This window comes from Pleurodeles waltl, unplaced genomic scaffold, assembly GCF_031143425.1.
Source record: "Pleurodeles waltl isolate 20211129_DDA unplaced genomic scaffold, aPleWal1.hap1.20221129 scaffold_39, whole genome shotgun sequence".
In the NCBI taxonomy this organism is placed as follows: Eukaryota; Metazoa; Chordata; class Amphibia; order Caudata; family Salamandridae; genus Pleurodeles; species Pleurodeles waltl.
The window spans coordinates 2,343,943-2,359,480 of NW_027150097.1; the positions used below are offsets into that span (position 1 = coordinate 2,343,943).

The following is a 15,538-nucleotide window of genomic DNA, read 5'->3' on the forward strand; positions in this document are numbered from 1 at the left end:
GCTATTAGCAGTTGTAAACTCCCAACCAGACTTTTCTTGACTCATTAAATGTAAATAATGAGCGCGATCGTGCTGCTACAGTTCACTCATATTGAAACCTATCGGCAAAAGTGCAATTATCTATGTAACCGGCAAAAGTTCAATTAATTATGTAACAGGGTTGATGTCATGCAATGAGCTCGACTTCTGAAAAACGAGATTGTGCTGTGAAAAAAAAGAGAAAAAGTAGTCCACAAACCAGATGGAAAACAGCGAGCCTCCTTTGTTTTCAGTACTTGGTCGCTGCGCTCAAGGAGGGCTAACCACCGGAAAAGGCATGACGTATGCATGCCTTCCACTAACGAAAGCAAGCAGATTTTAACAGGGAAGCCCACGAACCAATGAAAGACACCAACGTGAAATGGACGGGGCTCCTAGCCCTTTTCTAACTTCAACAGCGTCTCGCAAGCAATACTCATGCACAAGCGCATTCTAGCGCAGGCTTGACTCTAAAAAATCTCCTATGATAGTTGGAGGAAGATATCCATTTATGCACATCAGCTCTCCTGAACATAAGGCAGATACCCTTGCACTCAAGGCAGCCCGAAGTGCACCGTTGCATAGACAAAGAGCAGAACTGCACCATTTCTGTGAAGATATGTCTCAGTTTTGCTCTCTTCGAGTGACGCACAAAGGAACTTTGCTCGCTGTGCTGCACTGCGTCCCTTCTTTCTAAATATTCCAATTAGTGATCAGTTTAACAAAAAAAGTAGCAAATCTGCACCCATAGATGTACTCCTTGAAAGGATACAGATTTACTACCTTTTTAAAATACACAGTCACTGGCAATAGTAGCCTTGGAAAGCTATGCCAGATTCAGGTTTGAAGCTATGCCCCTTTTCTTTCTCAGACTCACACAATCCTCTCTCCTGCTGATTCCATTGTAACTCAGGTATGCTCTGCTCCTTCATATAGTCCCAGCACAGCACCCTGACAAGCTCCTGGCTCCATAGCTCAGGGATTAGAGCACTGGTCTTGTAAACCAGGGGTCGTGAGTTCAAATCTCACTGGGGCCTCACAAACATTTTGGATTTAACAACACTTTTTAGTTCATTGGGGAGCCTCACTACAAATATTCTTTTCAAGATAGAACAACAAAGGCGACACAGGGCAAAGCACGCAAGAAAGGGGGGCATTACACACAGTGTCAGTGGAATGACAAACACAAGACTCCTACAGGGTCATACAATTGACTTGTGTGAGTATGGGGGATGTTTAGAGTGTGACATCCCAAAATATCATTCTTGACTTGGTCGTTGGCTTTGGTGCCCCTTCAGCCACGTCCTTTCCAATGCACATGTCATTTTTTTAATATCATCCCGATTTCACTGTGAGATTTTAACTTGTTCTTTTTTTCGGGTCCGGAATGTAAGTGTATATTTAGGCCCATGTTTAAACCGATTTTGCATTGGGTTGCATCACTTTTTCAATGCAGCATTAACACAATTTGTTTTTTGGTATTTACAAAGCCATGCACATGTTAAGAAAAGGTAACAGCACACAGCACCTTGCTCTGCCATGCTTTACTTTGCGTCAGGTAGGTGTTCCACAGGTGGTACATGGTTTTCTTGTACATCCACACATGGATTTTGATGTAAAACCATGTTTACAAAAACATACAGTCATGGTTTTGTGCCACAATGGTGCGCCTCCCCGAGGCTGGTGTAAGGAGAACAGATGTCTTTATTTCTCCATGTTACTGCCTCTTTGCATGTGGTGTGCTGCAATTTGCAGAACAGATACAAAGAGTAAACAAGCACTTGCAATACAACTGGTCTGGCATTTCTCCGAGATAGAGCTATTAGCAGTTGTAAACTCCCAACCAGACTTTTCTTGGCTCATTAAATGTAAATAATGAGTGCGATTGCGCTGCTACAGTTCACTCATATTGAAACCTATCGGCAAAAGTGCAATTATCTATGTAACCGGCAAACGTTCAATTAATTATGTAAAAGGGTTGATGTCATGCAATGAGCTCAACTTCTGTCAAACGAGATTGTGCTGTGAAAAAAAAGAGAAAACGTAGTCCACAAACCAGATGGAAAACAGCGAACCTCCTATGTTTTCAGTACTTGGTCGCTGCGCTCAAGGAGGGCTAACCACCGGAAAAGGCATGACGTATGCATGCCTTCCACTAACGAAAGCAAGCAGATTTTATCAGGGAAGCCCACGAACCAATGAAAGACACCAACGTGAAATGGACGGGGCTCCTAGCCCTTTTCTAACTACAACAGCGTCTCGCAAGCAATACGCATGCGCAAGCGCATTCTAGCGCAGGCTTGACTCTAAAAAATCTCCTATGATAGTGGAGGAAGATCTCCCTTTATGCACATCAGCTCTCCTGAACATAAGGCAGATACCCTTGCACTCAAGGCAGCCCGAAGTGCACCTTTGCATAGACAAAGAGCAGAACTGCACCATTTCTGTGAAGATATGTCTCAGTTCTGCTCTCTTCGAGTGACGCACAAAGGAACTTTGCTCGCTGTGCTGCACTGCGTCCCTTCTTTCTAAATATTCCAATTAGTGATCAGTTTACCAAAAAAGTAGCAAATCTGCACCCATAGATGTACTCCTTGAAAGGATACAAATTTACTACCTTTTTAAAATACACAATCACTGGCAATAGTAGCCTTGGAAAGCTATGCCAGATTGAGGTTTGAAGCTATGCCCCTTTTCTTTCTCAGACTCACACAATCCTCTCTCCTGCTGATTCCATTGTAACTCAGGTATGCTCTGCTCCTTCATATAGTCCCCAGCACGGCATCCTGACAAGCTCCTGGCTCCATAGCTCAGGGGTTAGAGCACTGGTCTTGTAAACCAGGGGTCGTGAGTTCAAATCTCACTGGGGCCTCACAAACATTTGGGATTTAACAACACTTTTTAGTTCATTGGGGAGCCTCACTACAAATATTCTTTTCAAGATAGAAAAACAAAGGCGACACAGGGCAAAGCACGCAAGAATAGGGGGCATTACACACAGTGTCAGTGGAATGACAAACACAAGACTCCTACAGGGTCATACAATTGACTTGTGTGAGTATGGGGGATGTTTAGAGTGTGACATCCCAAAATATCATTCTTGACTTGGTCGTTGGCTTTGGTGCCCCTTCAGCCACGTCCTTTCCAATGCACGTCATTTTTTTAGTATCATCCTGATTTCACTGTGAGATTTTAACTTGTTCTTTTTTTCGGGTCCGGAATTTAAGTGTACATTTAGGCCCACGTTTAAACAGATTTTTCATCGGGTTGCATCACTTTTTCGATGCAGCATTAACACAATTCGTTTTTTGGTATTTACAAAGCCATGCACATGTTAAGAAAAAGTAACAGCACACAGCACCTTGCTCTGCCATGCTTTACTTTGCGTCAGGTAGGTGTTCCACAGGTGGTACATGGTTTTCTTGTACATCCACACATGGATTTTGATGTAAACCCATGTTTACAAAAACATACAGTCATATTTTTTTGCCACAATGGTGCGCCTCCCCGAGGCTGGTGTAAGGAGAACAGATGTCTTTATTTCTCCATCTTACTGCCTCTTTGCATGTGGTGTGCTGCAATTTGCAGAACAGATACAAAGAGTAAACAAGCACTTGCAATACAACTGGTCTGGCATTTCTCCGAGATAGAGCTATTAGCAGTTGTAAACTCCCAACCAGACTTTTCTTGACTCATTAAATGTAAATAATGAGCGCAATCGCCCTGCTACAGTTCACTCATATTGAAACCTATCGGCAAAAGTGCAATTATCTATGTAACCGGCAAAAGTTCAATTAATTATGTAACAGGGTCGATGTCATGCAATGAGCTCGACTTCTGTCAAACGAGATCGTGCTGTGAAAAAAAGAGAACAAGTAGTCCACCAACCAGATGGAAAACAGCGAGCCTCCTATGTTTTCAGTACTTGGTCGCTGCGCTCAAGGAGGGCTAACCACCGGAAAAGGCATGACGTATGCATGCCATCCACTAACGAAAGCAAGCAGATTTTAACAGGGAAGCCCACGAACCAATGAAAGACACCAACGTGAAATGGACGGTGCTCCTAGCCCTTTTCTAACTACTACAGCGTCTCGCAAGCAATACGCATGCGCAAGCGCATTCTAGCGAAGTCTTGACTCTAAAAAATCTCCTAGGATAGTTGGAGAAAGATATCCCTTTATGCACATCAGCTCTCCTGAACATAAGGCAGATACCCTTGCACTCAAGGCAGCCCGAAGTGCACCTTTGCATAGACAAAGAGCAGAACTGCACCATTTCTGTGAAGATATGTCTCAGTTCTGCTCTCTTCGAGTGACGCACAAAGGAAATTTGCTGGCTGTGCTGCACTGCGTCCCTTCTTTCTAAATATTCCAATTAGTGATCAGTTTACCAAAAAAGTAGCAAATCTGCACCCATAGATGTACTCCTTGAAAGGATACAAATTTACTACCTTTTTAAAATACACAATCACTGGCAATAGTAGCCTTGGAAAGCTATGCCAGATTGAGGTTTGAAGCTATGCCCCTTTTCTTTCTCAGACTCACACAATCCTCTCTCCTGCTGATTCCATTGTAACTCAGGTATGCTCTGCTCCTTCATATGGTCCCCAGCACAGCATCCTGACAAGCTCCTGGCTCCATTGCTCAGGGGTTAGAGCACTGGTCTTGTAAACCCGGGGTTGTGAGTTCAAATCTCACTGGGGCCTCACAAACATTTTGGATTTAACAACACTTTTTAGTTCATTGGGGAGCCTCACTACAAATATTCTTTTCAAGATAGAACAACAAAGGCGACACAGGGCAAAGCACGCAAGAAAGGGGGGCATTACACACAGTGTCAGTGGAATGACAAACACAAGACTCCTACAGGGTCATACAATTGACTTGTGTGAGTATGGGGGATGTTTAGAGTGTGACATCCCAAAATATCATTCTTGACTTGGTCGTTGGCTTTGGTGCCCCTTCAGCCACGTCCTTTCCAATGCACATGTCATTTTTTTAATATCATCCTGATTTCACTGTGAGATTTTAACTTGTTCTTTTTTTCGGGTCCGGAATGTAAGTGTATATTTAGGCCCATGTTTAAACCGATTTTGCATTGGGTTGCATCACTTTTTCAATGCAGCATTAACACAATTCGTTTTTTGGTATTTACAAAGCCATGCACATGTTAAGAAAAGGTAACAGCACACAGCACCTTGCTCTGCCATGCTTTACTTTGCGTCAGGTAGGTGCTCCACAGGTGGTACATGGTTTTCTTGTACATCCACACATGGATTTTGATGTAAAACCATGTTTACAAAAACATACAGTCATGGTTTTGTGCCACAATGGTGCGCCTCCCCGAGGCTGGTGTAAGGAGAACAGATGTCTTTATTTCTCCATGTTACTGCCTCTTTGCATGTGGTGTGCTGCAATTTGCAGAACAGATACAAAGAGTAAACAAGCACTTGCAATACAACTGGTCTGGCATTTCTCCGAGATAGAGCTATTAGCAGTTGTAAACTCCCAACCAGACTTTTCTTGGCTCATTAAATGTAAATAATGAGTGCGATTGCGCTGCTACAGTTCACTCATATTGAAACCTATCGGCAAAAGTGCAATTATCTATGTAACCGGCAAACGTTCAATTAATTATGTAAAAGGGTAGATGTCATGCAATGAGCTCAACTTCTGTCAAACGAGATTGTGCTGTGAAAAAAAAGAGAAAACGTAGTCCACAAACCAGATGGAAAACAGCGAACCTCCTATGTTTTCAGTACTTGGTCGCTGCGCTCAAGGAGGGCTAACCACCGGAAAAGGCATGATGTATGCATGCCTTCCACTAACGAAAGCAAGCAGATTTTATCAGGGAAGCCCACGAACCAATGAAAGACACCAACGTGAAATGGACGGGGCTCCTAGCCCTTTTCTAACTACAACAGCGTCTCGCAAGCAATACGCATGCGCAAGCGCATTCTAGCGCAGGCTTGACTCTAAAAAATCTCCTATGATAGTTGGAGGAAGATATCCCTTTATGCACATCAGCTCTCCTGAACATAAGGCAGATACCCTTGCACTCAAGGCAGCCCGAAGTGCACCTTTGCATAGACAAAGAGCAGAACTGCACCATTTCTGTGAAGATATGTCTCAGTTCTGCTCTCTTCGAGTGACGCACAAAGGAACTTTGCTCGCTGTGCTGCACTGCGTCCCTTCTTTCTAAATATTCCAATTAGTGATCAGTTTACCAAAAAAGTAGCAAATCTGCACCCATAGATGTACTCCTTGAAAGGATACAAATTTACTACCTTTTTAAAATACACAATCACTGGCAATAGTAGCCTTGGAAAGCTATGCCAGATTCAGGTTTGAAGCTATGCCCCTTTTCTTTCTCAGACTCACACAATCCTCTCTCCTGCTGATTCCATTGTAACTCAGGTATGCTCTGCTCCTTCATATAGTCCCCAGCACGGCATCCTGACAAGCTCCTGGCTCCATAGCTCAGGTGTTAGAACGCTGGTCTTGTAAACCAGGGGTCGTTAGTTCAAATCTCCCTGGGGCCTCACAAACATTTTGGATTTAACTACACTTTTTAGTTCATTGGGGAGCCTCACTACAAATATTCTTTTCAAGATAGAAAAACAAAGGCGACACAGGGCAAAGCACACAAGAAAGGGGGGCATTACACACAGTGTAAACCAGGGGTCGTGAACCAGGGGTCGTGAGTTCAAATCTCAATGGGGCCTCACAAACATTTTGGATTTAACAACACTTTTTAGTTCATTGGGGAGCCTCACTACAAATATTCTTTTCAAGATAGAAAAACAAAGGCGACACAGGGCAAAGCACGCAATAACGGGGGGCATTACACACAGTGTCAGTGGAATGACAAACACAAGACTCCTACAGGGTCATACTATTGACTTGTGTGAGTATGGGGGATGTTTAGAGTGTGACATCCCAAAATATCATTCTTGACTTGGTCGTTGGCTTTGGTGCCCCTTCAGCCACGTCCTTTCCAATGCACATGTCATTTTTTTAATATCATCCTGATTTCACTGTGAGATTTTAACTTGTTCTTTTTTTCGGGTCCAGAATGTAAGTGTATATTTAGGCCCATGTTTAAACCGATTTTGCATTGGGTTGCATCACTTTTTCAATGCAGCATTAACACAATTCGTTTTTTGGTATTTACAAAGCCATGCACATGTTAAGAAAAGGTAACAGCGCACAGCACCTTGCTCTGCCATGCTTTACTTTGCGTCAGGTAGGTGTTCCACGGGTGGTACATGTTTTTCTCATACGTCCACACATGGATTTTGATGTAAACCCATATTTACAAAAACATACAGTCATGGTTTTGTGCAACAATGTTGCGCCTACCCGAGGCTGGTGTAAGGCGAACAGATGTCTTTATTTCTCCATGTCACTGCCTCTTTGCATGTGGTGTGCTACAATTTGCAGATACAAAGAGTAAACAAGCACTTGCAATACAACATGTCTGGCATTTCTCAGAGATAGAGCTATTAGCAGTTGTAAACTCCCAACCAGACTTTTCTTGACTCATTAAATGTAAATAATGAGCGCGATCGTGCTGCTACAGTTCACTCATATTGAAACCTATCGGCAAAAGTGCAATTATCTATGTAACCGGCAAAAGTTCAATTAATTATGTAACAGGGTCGATGTCATGCAATGAGCTCGACTTCTGTCAAACGAGATCGTGCTGTGAAAAAAAGAGAACAAGTAGTCCACCAACCAGATGGAAAACAGCGAGCCTCCTATGTTTTCAGTACTTGGTCGCTGCGCTCAAGGAGGGCTAACCACCGGAAAAGGCATGACGTATGCATGCCTTCCACTAACGAAAGCAAGCAGATTTTAACAGGGAAGCCCACGAACCAATGAAAGACACCAACGTGAAATGGACGGGGCTCCTAGCCCTTTTCTAACTACAACAGCGTCTCGCAAGCAATACTCATGCACAAGCGCATTCTAGCGCAGGCTTGACTCTAAAAAATCTCCTATGATAGTTGGAGGAAGATATCCCTTTATGCACATCAGCTCTCCTGAACATAAGGCAGATACCCTTGCACTCAAGGCAGCCCGAAGTGCACCGTTGCATAGACAAAGAGCAGAACTGCACCATTTCTGTGAAGATATGTCTCAGTTTTGCTCTCTTCGAGTGACGCACAAAGGAACTTTGCTGGCTGTGCTGCACTGCGTCCCTTCTTTCTAAATATTTCAATTAGTGATCAGTTTAACAAAAAAGTAGCAAATCTGCACCCATAGATGTACTCCTTGAAAGGATACAAATTTACTACCTTTTTAAAATACACAGTCACTGGCAATAGTAGCCTTGGAAAGCTATGCCAGATTGAGGTTTGAAGCTATGCCCCTTTTCTTTCTCAGACTCACACAATCCTCTCTCCTGCTGATTCCATTGTAACTCAGGTATGCTCTGCTCCTTCATATAGTCCCAGCACAGCACCCTGACAAGCTCCTGGCTCCATAGCTCAGGGATTAGAGCACTGGTCTTGTAAACCAGGGGTCGTGAGTTCAAATCTCACTGGGGCCTCACAAACATTTTGGATTTAACAACACTTTTTAGTTCATTGGGGAGCCTCACTACAAATATTCTTTTCAAGATAGAACAACAAAGGCGACACAGGGCAAAGCACGCAAGAAAGGGGGGCATTACACACAGTGTCAGTGGAATGACAAACACAAGACTCCTACAGGGTCATACAATTGACTTGTGTGAGTATGGGGGATGTTTAGAGTGTGACATCCCAAAATATCATTCTTGACTTGGTCGTTGGCTTTGGTGCCCCTTCAGCCACGTCCTTTCCAATGCACATGTCATTTTTTTAATATCATCCCGATTTCACTGTGAGATTTTAACTTGTTCTTTTTTTCGGGTCCGGAATGTAAGTGTATATTTAGGCCCATGTTTAAACCGATTTTGCATTGGGTTGCATCACTTTTTCAATGCAGCATTAACACAATTCGTTTTTTGGTATTTACAAAGCCATGCACATGTTAAGAAAAGGTAACAGCACACAGCACCTTGCTCTGCCATGCTTTACTTTGCGTCAGGTAGGTGTTCCACAGGTGGTACATGGTTTTCTTGTACATCCACACATGGATTTTGATGTAAAACCATGTTTACAAAAACATACAGTCATGGTTTTGTGCCACAATGGTGCGCCTCCCCGAGGCTGGTGTAAGGAGAACAGATGTCTTTATTTCTCCATGTCACTGCCTCTTTGCATGTGGTGTGCTGCAATTAGCAGAACAGATACAAAGAGTAAATAAGTACTTGCAATACAACTGGTCTGGCATTTCTCCGAGATAGAGCTATTAGCAGTTGTAAACTCCCAACCAGACTTTTCTTGACTCATTAAATATAAATAATGAGCGCAATCGCGCTGCTACAGTTCACTCATATTGAAACCTATCGGCAAAAGTGCAATTATCTATGTAACCGGCAAAAGTTCAATTAATTATGTAACAGGGTCGATGTCATGCAATGAGCTCGACTTCTGTCAAACGAGATCGTGCTGTGAAAAAAAGAGAAAAAGTAGTCCACAAACCAGATGGAACACAGTGAGCATCCTATGTTTTCAGTACTTGGTCGCTGCGCTCAAGGAGGGCTAACCACCGGAAAAGGCATGACGTATGCATGCCTTCCACTAACGAAAGCAAGCAGATTTTAACAGGGAAGCCCACAAACCAATGAAAGACACCAACGTGAAATGGACGGGGCTCCTAGCCCTTTTCTAACTACTACAGCGTCTCGCAAGCAATACGCATGCGCAAGCGCATTCTAGCGCAGGCTTGACTCTAAAAAATCTCCTAGGATAGTTGGAGGAAGATATCCCTTTATGCACATCAGCTCTCCTGAACATAAGGCAGATACCCTTGCACTCAAGGCAGCCCGAAGTGCACCTTTGCATAGACAAAGAGCTGAACTGCACCATTTCTGTGAAGATATGTCTCAGTTCTGCTCTCTTCGAGTGACGCACAAAGGAACTTTGCTCGCTGTGCTGCACTGCGTCCCTTCTTTCTAAATATTCCAATTAGTGATCAGTTTACCAAAAAAGTAGCAAATCTGCACCCATAGATGTACTCCTTGAAAGGATACAAATTTACTACCTTTTTAAAATACACAATCACTGGCAATAGTAGCCTTGGAAAGCTATGCCAGATTGAGGTTTGAAGCTATGCCCCTTTTCTTTCTCAGACTCACACAATCCTCTCTCCTGCTGATTCCATTGTGACTCAGGTGTGCTCTGCTCCTTCATATAGTCCCCAGCACGGCGTCTTGACAAGCTCCTGGCTCCATAGCTCAGGCGTTAGAGCACTGGTCTTGTAAACCAGGGGTCGTGAGTTCAAATCTCACTGGGGCCTCACAAACATTTTAGATTTAACAACACTTTTTAGTTAATTGGGGAGCCTCACTACAAATATTCTTTTCAAGATAGAAAAACAAAGGCGACACAGGGCAAAGCACGCAAGAACGGGGGGCATTACACACAGTGTCAGTGGAATGACAAACACAAGACTCCTACAGGGTCATACAATTGACTTGTGTGAGTATGGGGGATGTTTACAGTGTGACATCCCAAAATATCATTCTTGACTTGGTCGTTGGCTTTGGTGCCCCTTCACCCACGTCCTTTCCAATGCACATGTCATTTTTTTAATATCATCCTGATTTCACTGTGAGATTTTAACTTGTTCTTTTTTTCGGGTCCGGAATTTAAGTGTACATTTAGGCCCATGTTTAAACAGATTTTTCATCGGGTTGCATCACTTTTTCGATGCAGCATTAACACAATTCGTTTTTGGTATTTACAAAGCCATGCACATGTTAAGAAAAAGTAACAGCACACAGCACCTTGCTCTGTCATGCTTTACTTTGCGTCAGGTAGGTGTTCCACAGGTGGTACATGGTTTTCTTGTACACCCACACATGGATTTTGATGTAAACCCATATTTACAAAAACATACAGTCATGGTTTTGTGCCACAATGGTGCGCCTCCCCGAGGCTGGTGTAAGGAGAACAGATGTCTTTATTTCTCCATGTTACTGCCTCTTTGCATGTGGTGTGCTGCAATTAGCAGAACAGATACAAAGAGTAAACAAGTACTTGCAATACAACTGGTCTGGCATTTCTCCGAGATAGAGCTATTAGCAGTTGTAAACTCCCACCCAGACCTTTCTTGACTCATTAAATGTAAATAATGAGCGCAATCGCGCTGCTACAGTTCACTTATATTGAAACCTCTCGGCAAAAGTGCAATTATCTTTGTAACCGGCAAAAGTTCAATTAATTATGTAACAGGGTCGATGTCATGCAATGAGCTCGACTTCTGTCAAACGAGATCGTGCTGTGAAAAAAAGAGAAAAAGTAGTCCACAACCAGATGGAAAACAGCGAGCCTCCTATGTTTTCAGTACTTGGTCGCTGCGCTCAAGGAGGGCTAACCACCGGAAAAGGCATGACGTATGCATGCCTTCCACTAATGAAAGCAAGCAGATTTTAACAGGGAAGCCCACGAACCAATGAAAGACACCAACGTGAAATGGACGGGGCTCCTAGCCCTTTTCTAACTACTACAGCGTCTCGCAAGCAATACGCATGCGCAAGCGCATTCTAGCGCAGGCTTGACTCTAAAAAATCTCCTAGGATAGTTGGAGGAAGATATCCCTTTATGCACATCAGCTCTCCTGAACATAAGGCAGATACCCTTGCACTCAAGGCAGCCCGAAGTGCACCTTTGCATAGACAAAGAGCAGAACTGCACCATTTCTGTGAAGATATGTCTCAGTTCTGCTCTCTTCGAGTGACGCACAAAGGAACTTTGCTGGCTGTGCTGCACTGCGTCCCTTCTTTCTAAATATTCCAATTAGTGATCAGTTTACCAAAAAAGTAGCAAATCTGCACCCATAGATGTACTCCTTGAAAGGATACAAATTTACTACCTTTTTCAAATACACAATCACTGGCAATAGTAGCCTTGGAAAGCTATGCCAGATTGAGGTTTGAAGCTATGCCCCTTTTCTTTCTCAGACTCACACAATCCTCTCTCCTGCTGATTCCATTGTAACTCAGGTATGCTCTGCTCCTTCATATAGTCCCCAGCACGGCATTCTGACAAGCTCCTGGCTCCATAGCTCAGGGGTAAGAGCACTGGTCTTGTAAACCAGGGGTCGTGAGTTCAAATCTCACTGGGGCCTCACAAACATTTTGGATTTAACAACACTTTTTAGTTCATTGGGGAGCCTCACTACAAATATTCTTTTCAAGATAGAAAAACAAAGGCGACACAGGGCAAAGCACGCAAGAAAGGGGGGCATTACACACAGTGTCAGTGGAATGACAAACACAAGACTCCTACAGGGTCATACAATTGACTTGTGTGAGTATGGGGGATGTTTAGAGCGTGACATCCCAAAATATCATTCTTGACTTGGTCGTTGGCTTTGGTGCCCCTTCAGCCACGTCCTTTCCAATGCACATGTCATTTTTTTAATATCATCCTGATTTCACTGTGAGATTTTAACTTGTTCTTTTTTTCGGGTCCGGAATGTAAGTGTATATTTAGGCCCATGTTTAAACCGATTTTGCATCGGGTTGCATCACTTTTTCAATGCAGCATTAACACAATTAGTTTTTTGGTATATACAAAGCCATGCACATGTTAAGAAAAGGTAACAGCACACAGCAACTTGCTCTGCCATGCTTTACTTTGCGTCAGGTAGGTGTTCCACGGGTGGTACATGTTTTTCTCATACATCCACACATGGATTTTGATGTAAACCCATATTTACAAAAACATACAGTCATGGTTTTGTGCCACAATGTTGCGCCTACCCGAGGCTGGTGTAAGGCGAACAGATGTCTTTATTTCTCCATGTCACTGCCTCTTTGCATGTGGTGTGCTACCATTTGCAGCACAGATACAAAGAGTAAACAAGCACTTGCAATACAACATGTCTGGCACTTCTCCGAGATAGAGCTATTAGCAGTTGTAAACTCCCAACCAGACTTTTCTTGGCTCATTAAATGTAAATAATGAGTGTGATCGCGCAGCTACAGTTCACTCATATTGAAACCTATCGGCAAAAGTGCAATTATCTATGTAACCGGCAAAAGTTCAATTAATTATGTAAAAGGGTTGATGTCATGCAATGAGCTCAACTTCTGTCAAACGAGATTGTGCTGTGAAAAAAAAGAGAAAAAGTAGTCCACAAACCAGATGGAAAACAGCGAGCCTCCTTTGTTTTCAGTTCTTGGTCGCTGCGCTCAAGGAGGGCTAACCACCGGAAAAGGCATGACGTATGCATGCCTTCCACTAACGAAAGCAAGCAGATTTTAACAGGGAAGCCCACGAACCAATGAAAGACACCAACGTGAAATGGACGGGGCTCCTAGCCCTTTTCTAACTACAACAGCGTCTCGCAAGCAATACGCATGCGCAAGCGCATTCTAGCGCAGGCTTGACTCTAAAAAATCTCCTATGATAGATGGAGGAAGATATCCCTTTATGCACATCAGCTCTCCTGAACATAAGGCAGATACCCTTGCACTCAAGGCAGCCCGAAGTGCACCTTTGCATAGACAAAGAGCAGAACTGCACCATTTCTGTGAAGATATGTCTCAGTTCTGCTCTCTTCGAGTGACGCACAAAGGAACTTTGCTCGCTGTGCTGCACTGCGTCCCATCTTTCTAAATATTCCAATTAGTGATCAGTTTACCAAAAAAGTAGCAAATCTGCACCCATAGATGTACTCCTTGAAAGGATACAAATTTACTACCTTTTTAAAATACACAATCACTGGCAATAGTAGCCTTGGAAAGCTATGCCAGATTGAGGTTTGAAGCTATGCCCCTTTTCTTTCTCAGACTCACACAATCCTCTCTCCTGCTGATTCCAATGTAACTCAGGTATGCTCTGCTCCTTCATATAGTCCCCAGCACGGCATCGTGACAAGCTCCTGGCACCATAGCTCAGGGGTTAGAGCACTGGTCTTGTAAACCAGGGGTCATGAGTTCAAAGCTCCGTGGGGCCTCACAAACATTTTGGATTTAACAACACTTTTTAGTTCATTGGGGAGCCTCACTACAAATATTCTTTTCAAGATAGAAAAACAAAGGCGTCACAGGGCAAAGCACGCAAGAAAGGGGGGCATTACACACAGTGTCAGTGGAATGACAAACACAAGACTCCTACAGGGTCATACAATTGACTTGTGTGAGTATGGGGGATGTTTAGAGCATGACATCCCAAAATATCATTCTTGACTTGGTCGTTGGCTTTGGTGCCCCTTCAGCCACGTCCTTTCCAATGCACATGTCATTTTTTTAATATCATCCTGATTTCACTGTGAGATTTTAACTTGTTCTTTTTTTCGGAACCGGAATGTAAGTGTATATTTAGGCCCATGTTTAAACCGATTTTGCATCGGGTTGCATCACTTTTTCAATGGAGCATTAACACAATTCGTTTTTTGGTATTTACAAAGCCATGCACATGTTAAGAAAAGGTAACAGCGCACAGCACCTTGCTCTGCCATGCTTTACTTTGCGTCAGGTAGGTGTTCCACGGGTGGTACATGTTTTTCTCATACGTCCACACATGGATTTTGATGTAAACCCATATTTACAAAAACATACAGTCATGGTTTTGTGCCACAATGTTGCGCCTACCCGAGGCTGGTGTAAGGCGAACAGATGTCTTTATTTCTCCATGTCACTGCCTCTTTGCATGTGGTGTGCTACAATTTGCAGCACAGATACAAAGAGTAAACAAGCACTTGCAATACAACATGTCTGGCATTTCTCCGAGATAGAGCTATTAGCAGTTGTAAACTCCCAACCAGACTTTTCTTGGCTCATTAAATGTAAATAATGAGTGCGATCGCGCTGCTACAGTTCACTCATATTGAAACCTATCGGCAAAAGTGCAATTATCTATGTAACCGGCAAAAGTTCAATTAATTATGTAAAAGGGGTGATGTCATGCAATGAGCACAACTTCTGTCAAACGAGATTGTGCTGTGAAAAAAAAGAGAAAACGTAGTCCACAAACCAGATGGAAAACAGTGAACCTCCTATGTTTTCAGTACTTGGTCGCTGCGCTCAAGGAGGGCTAACCACCGGAAAAGGCATGACGTATGCATGCCTTCCACTAACGAAAGCAAGCAGATTTTAACAGGGAAGCCCACGAACCAATGAAAGACACCAACGTGAAATGGACGGGGCTCCTAGCCCTCTTCTAACTACAACAGCGTCTCGCAAGCAATACGCATGCGCAAGCGCATTCTAGCGCAGGCTTGACTCTAAAAAATCTCCTATGATAGTTGGAGGAAGATATCCCTTTATGCACATCAGCTCTCCTGAACATAAGGCAGATACCCTTGCACTCAAGGCAGCCCGAAGTGCACCTTTGCATAGACAAAGAGCAGAACTGCACCATTTCTGTGAAGATATGTCTCAGTTCTGCTCTCTTCGAGTGACGCACAAAGGAACTTTG

The 15,538-nt window shown here is 43.4% G+C and overlaps 6 non-coding genes across 6 annotated transcripts; all 6 read left to right on the top strand.

Moving 5' to 3' along the window:
- Nucleotides 1–982: 982 nt before the first annotated feature.
- On the top strand, nt 983–1,055 carry TRNAT-UGU (transfer RNA threonine (anticodon UGU)). Its single transcript has one exon. It is a non-coding gene; the product is annotated as a tRNA-Thr (tRNA).
- Nucleotides 1,056–2,817: 1,762 nt separating this feature from the next.
- TRNAT-UGU (transfer RNA threonine (anticodon UGU)) lies at nt 2,818–2,890 on the top strand. The gene has a single exon. It is a non-coding gene; the product is annotated as a tRNA-Thr (tRNA).
- A 1,760-nt stretch (nt 2,891–4,650) lies between these two features.
- On the top strand, nt 4,651–4,723 carry TRNAT-UGU (transfer RNA threonine (anticodon UGU)). Its single transcript has one exon. It is a non-coding gene; the product is annotated as a tRNA-Thr (tRNA).
- A 3,775-nt stretch (nt 4,724–8,498) lies between these two features.
- TRNAT-UGU (transfer RNA threonine (anticodon UGU)) lies at nt 8,499–8,571 on the top strand. Its single transcript has one exon. It is a non-coding gene; the product is annotated as a tRNA-Thr (tRNA).
- Nucleotides 8,572–10,333: 1,762 nt separating this feature from the next.
- On the top strand, nt 10,334–10,406 carry TRNAT-UGU (transfer RNA threonine (anticodon UGU)). Its single transcript has one exon. It is a non-coding gene; the product is annotated as a tRNA-Thr (tRNA).
- Nucleotides 10,407–12,166: 1,760 nt separating this feature from the next.
- On the top strand, nt 12,167–12,239 carry TRNAT-UGU (transfer RNA threonine (anticodon UGU)). The gene has a single exon. It is a non-coding gene; the product is annotated as a tRNA-Thr (tRNA).
- The last annotated feature ends 3,299 nt before the right edge of the window (nt 12,240–15,538 follow it).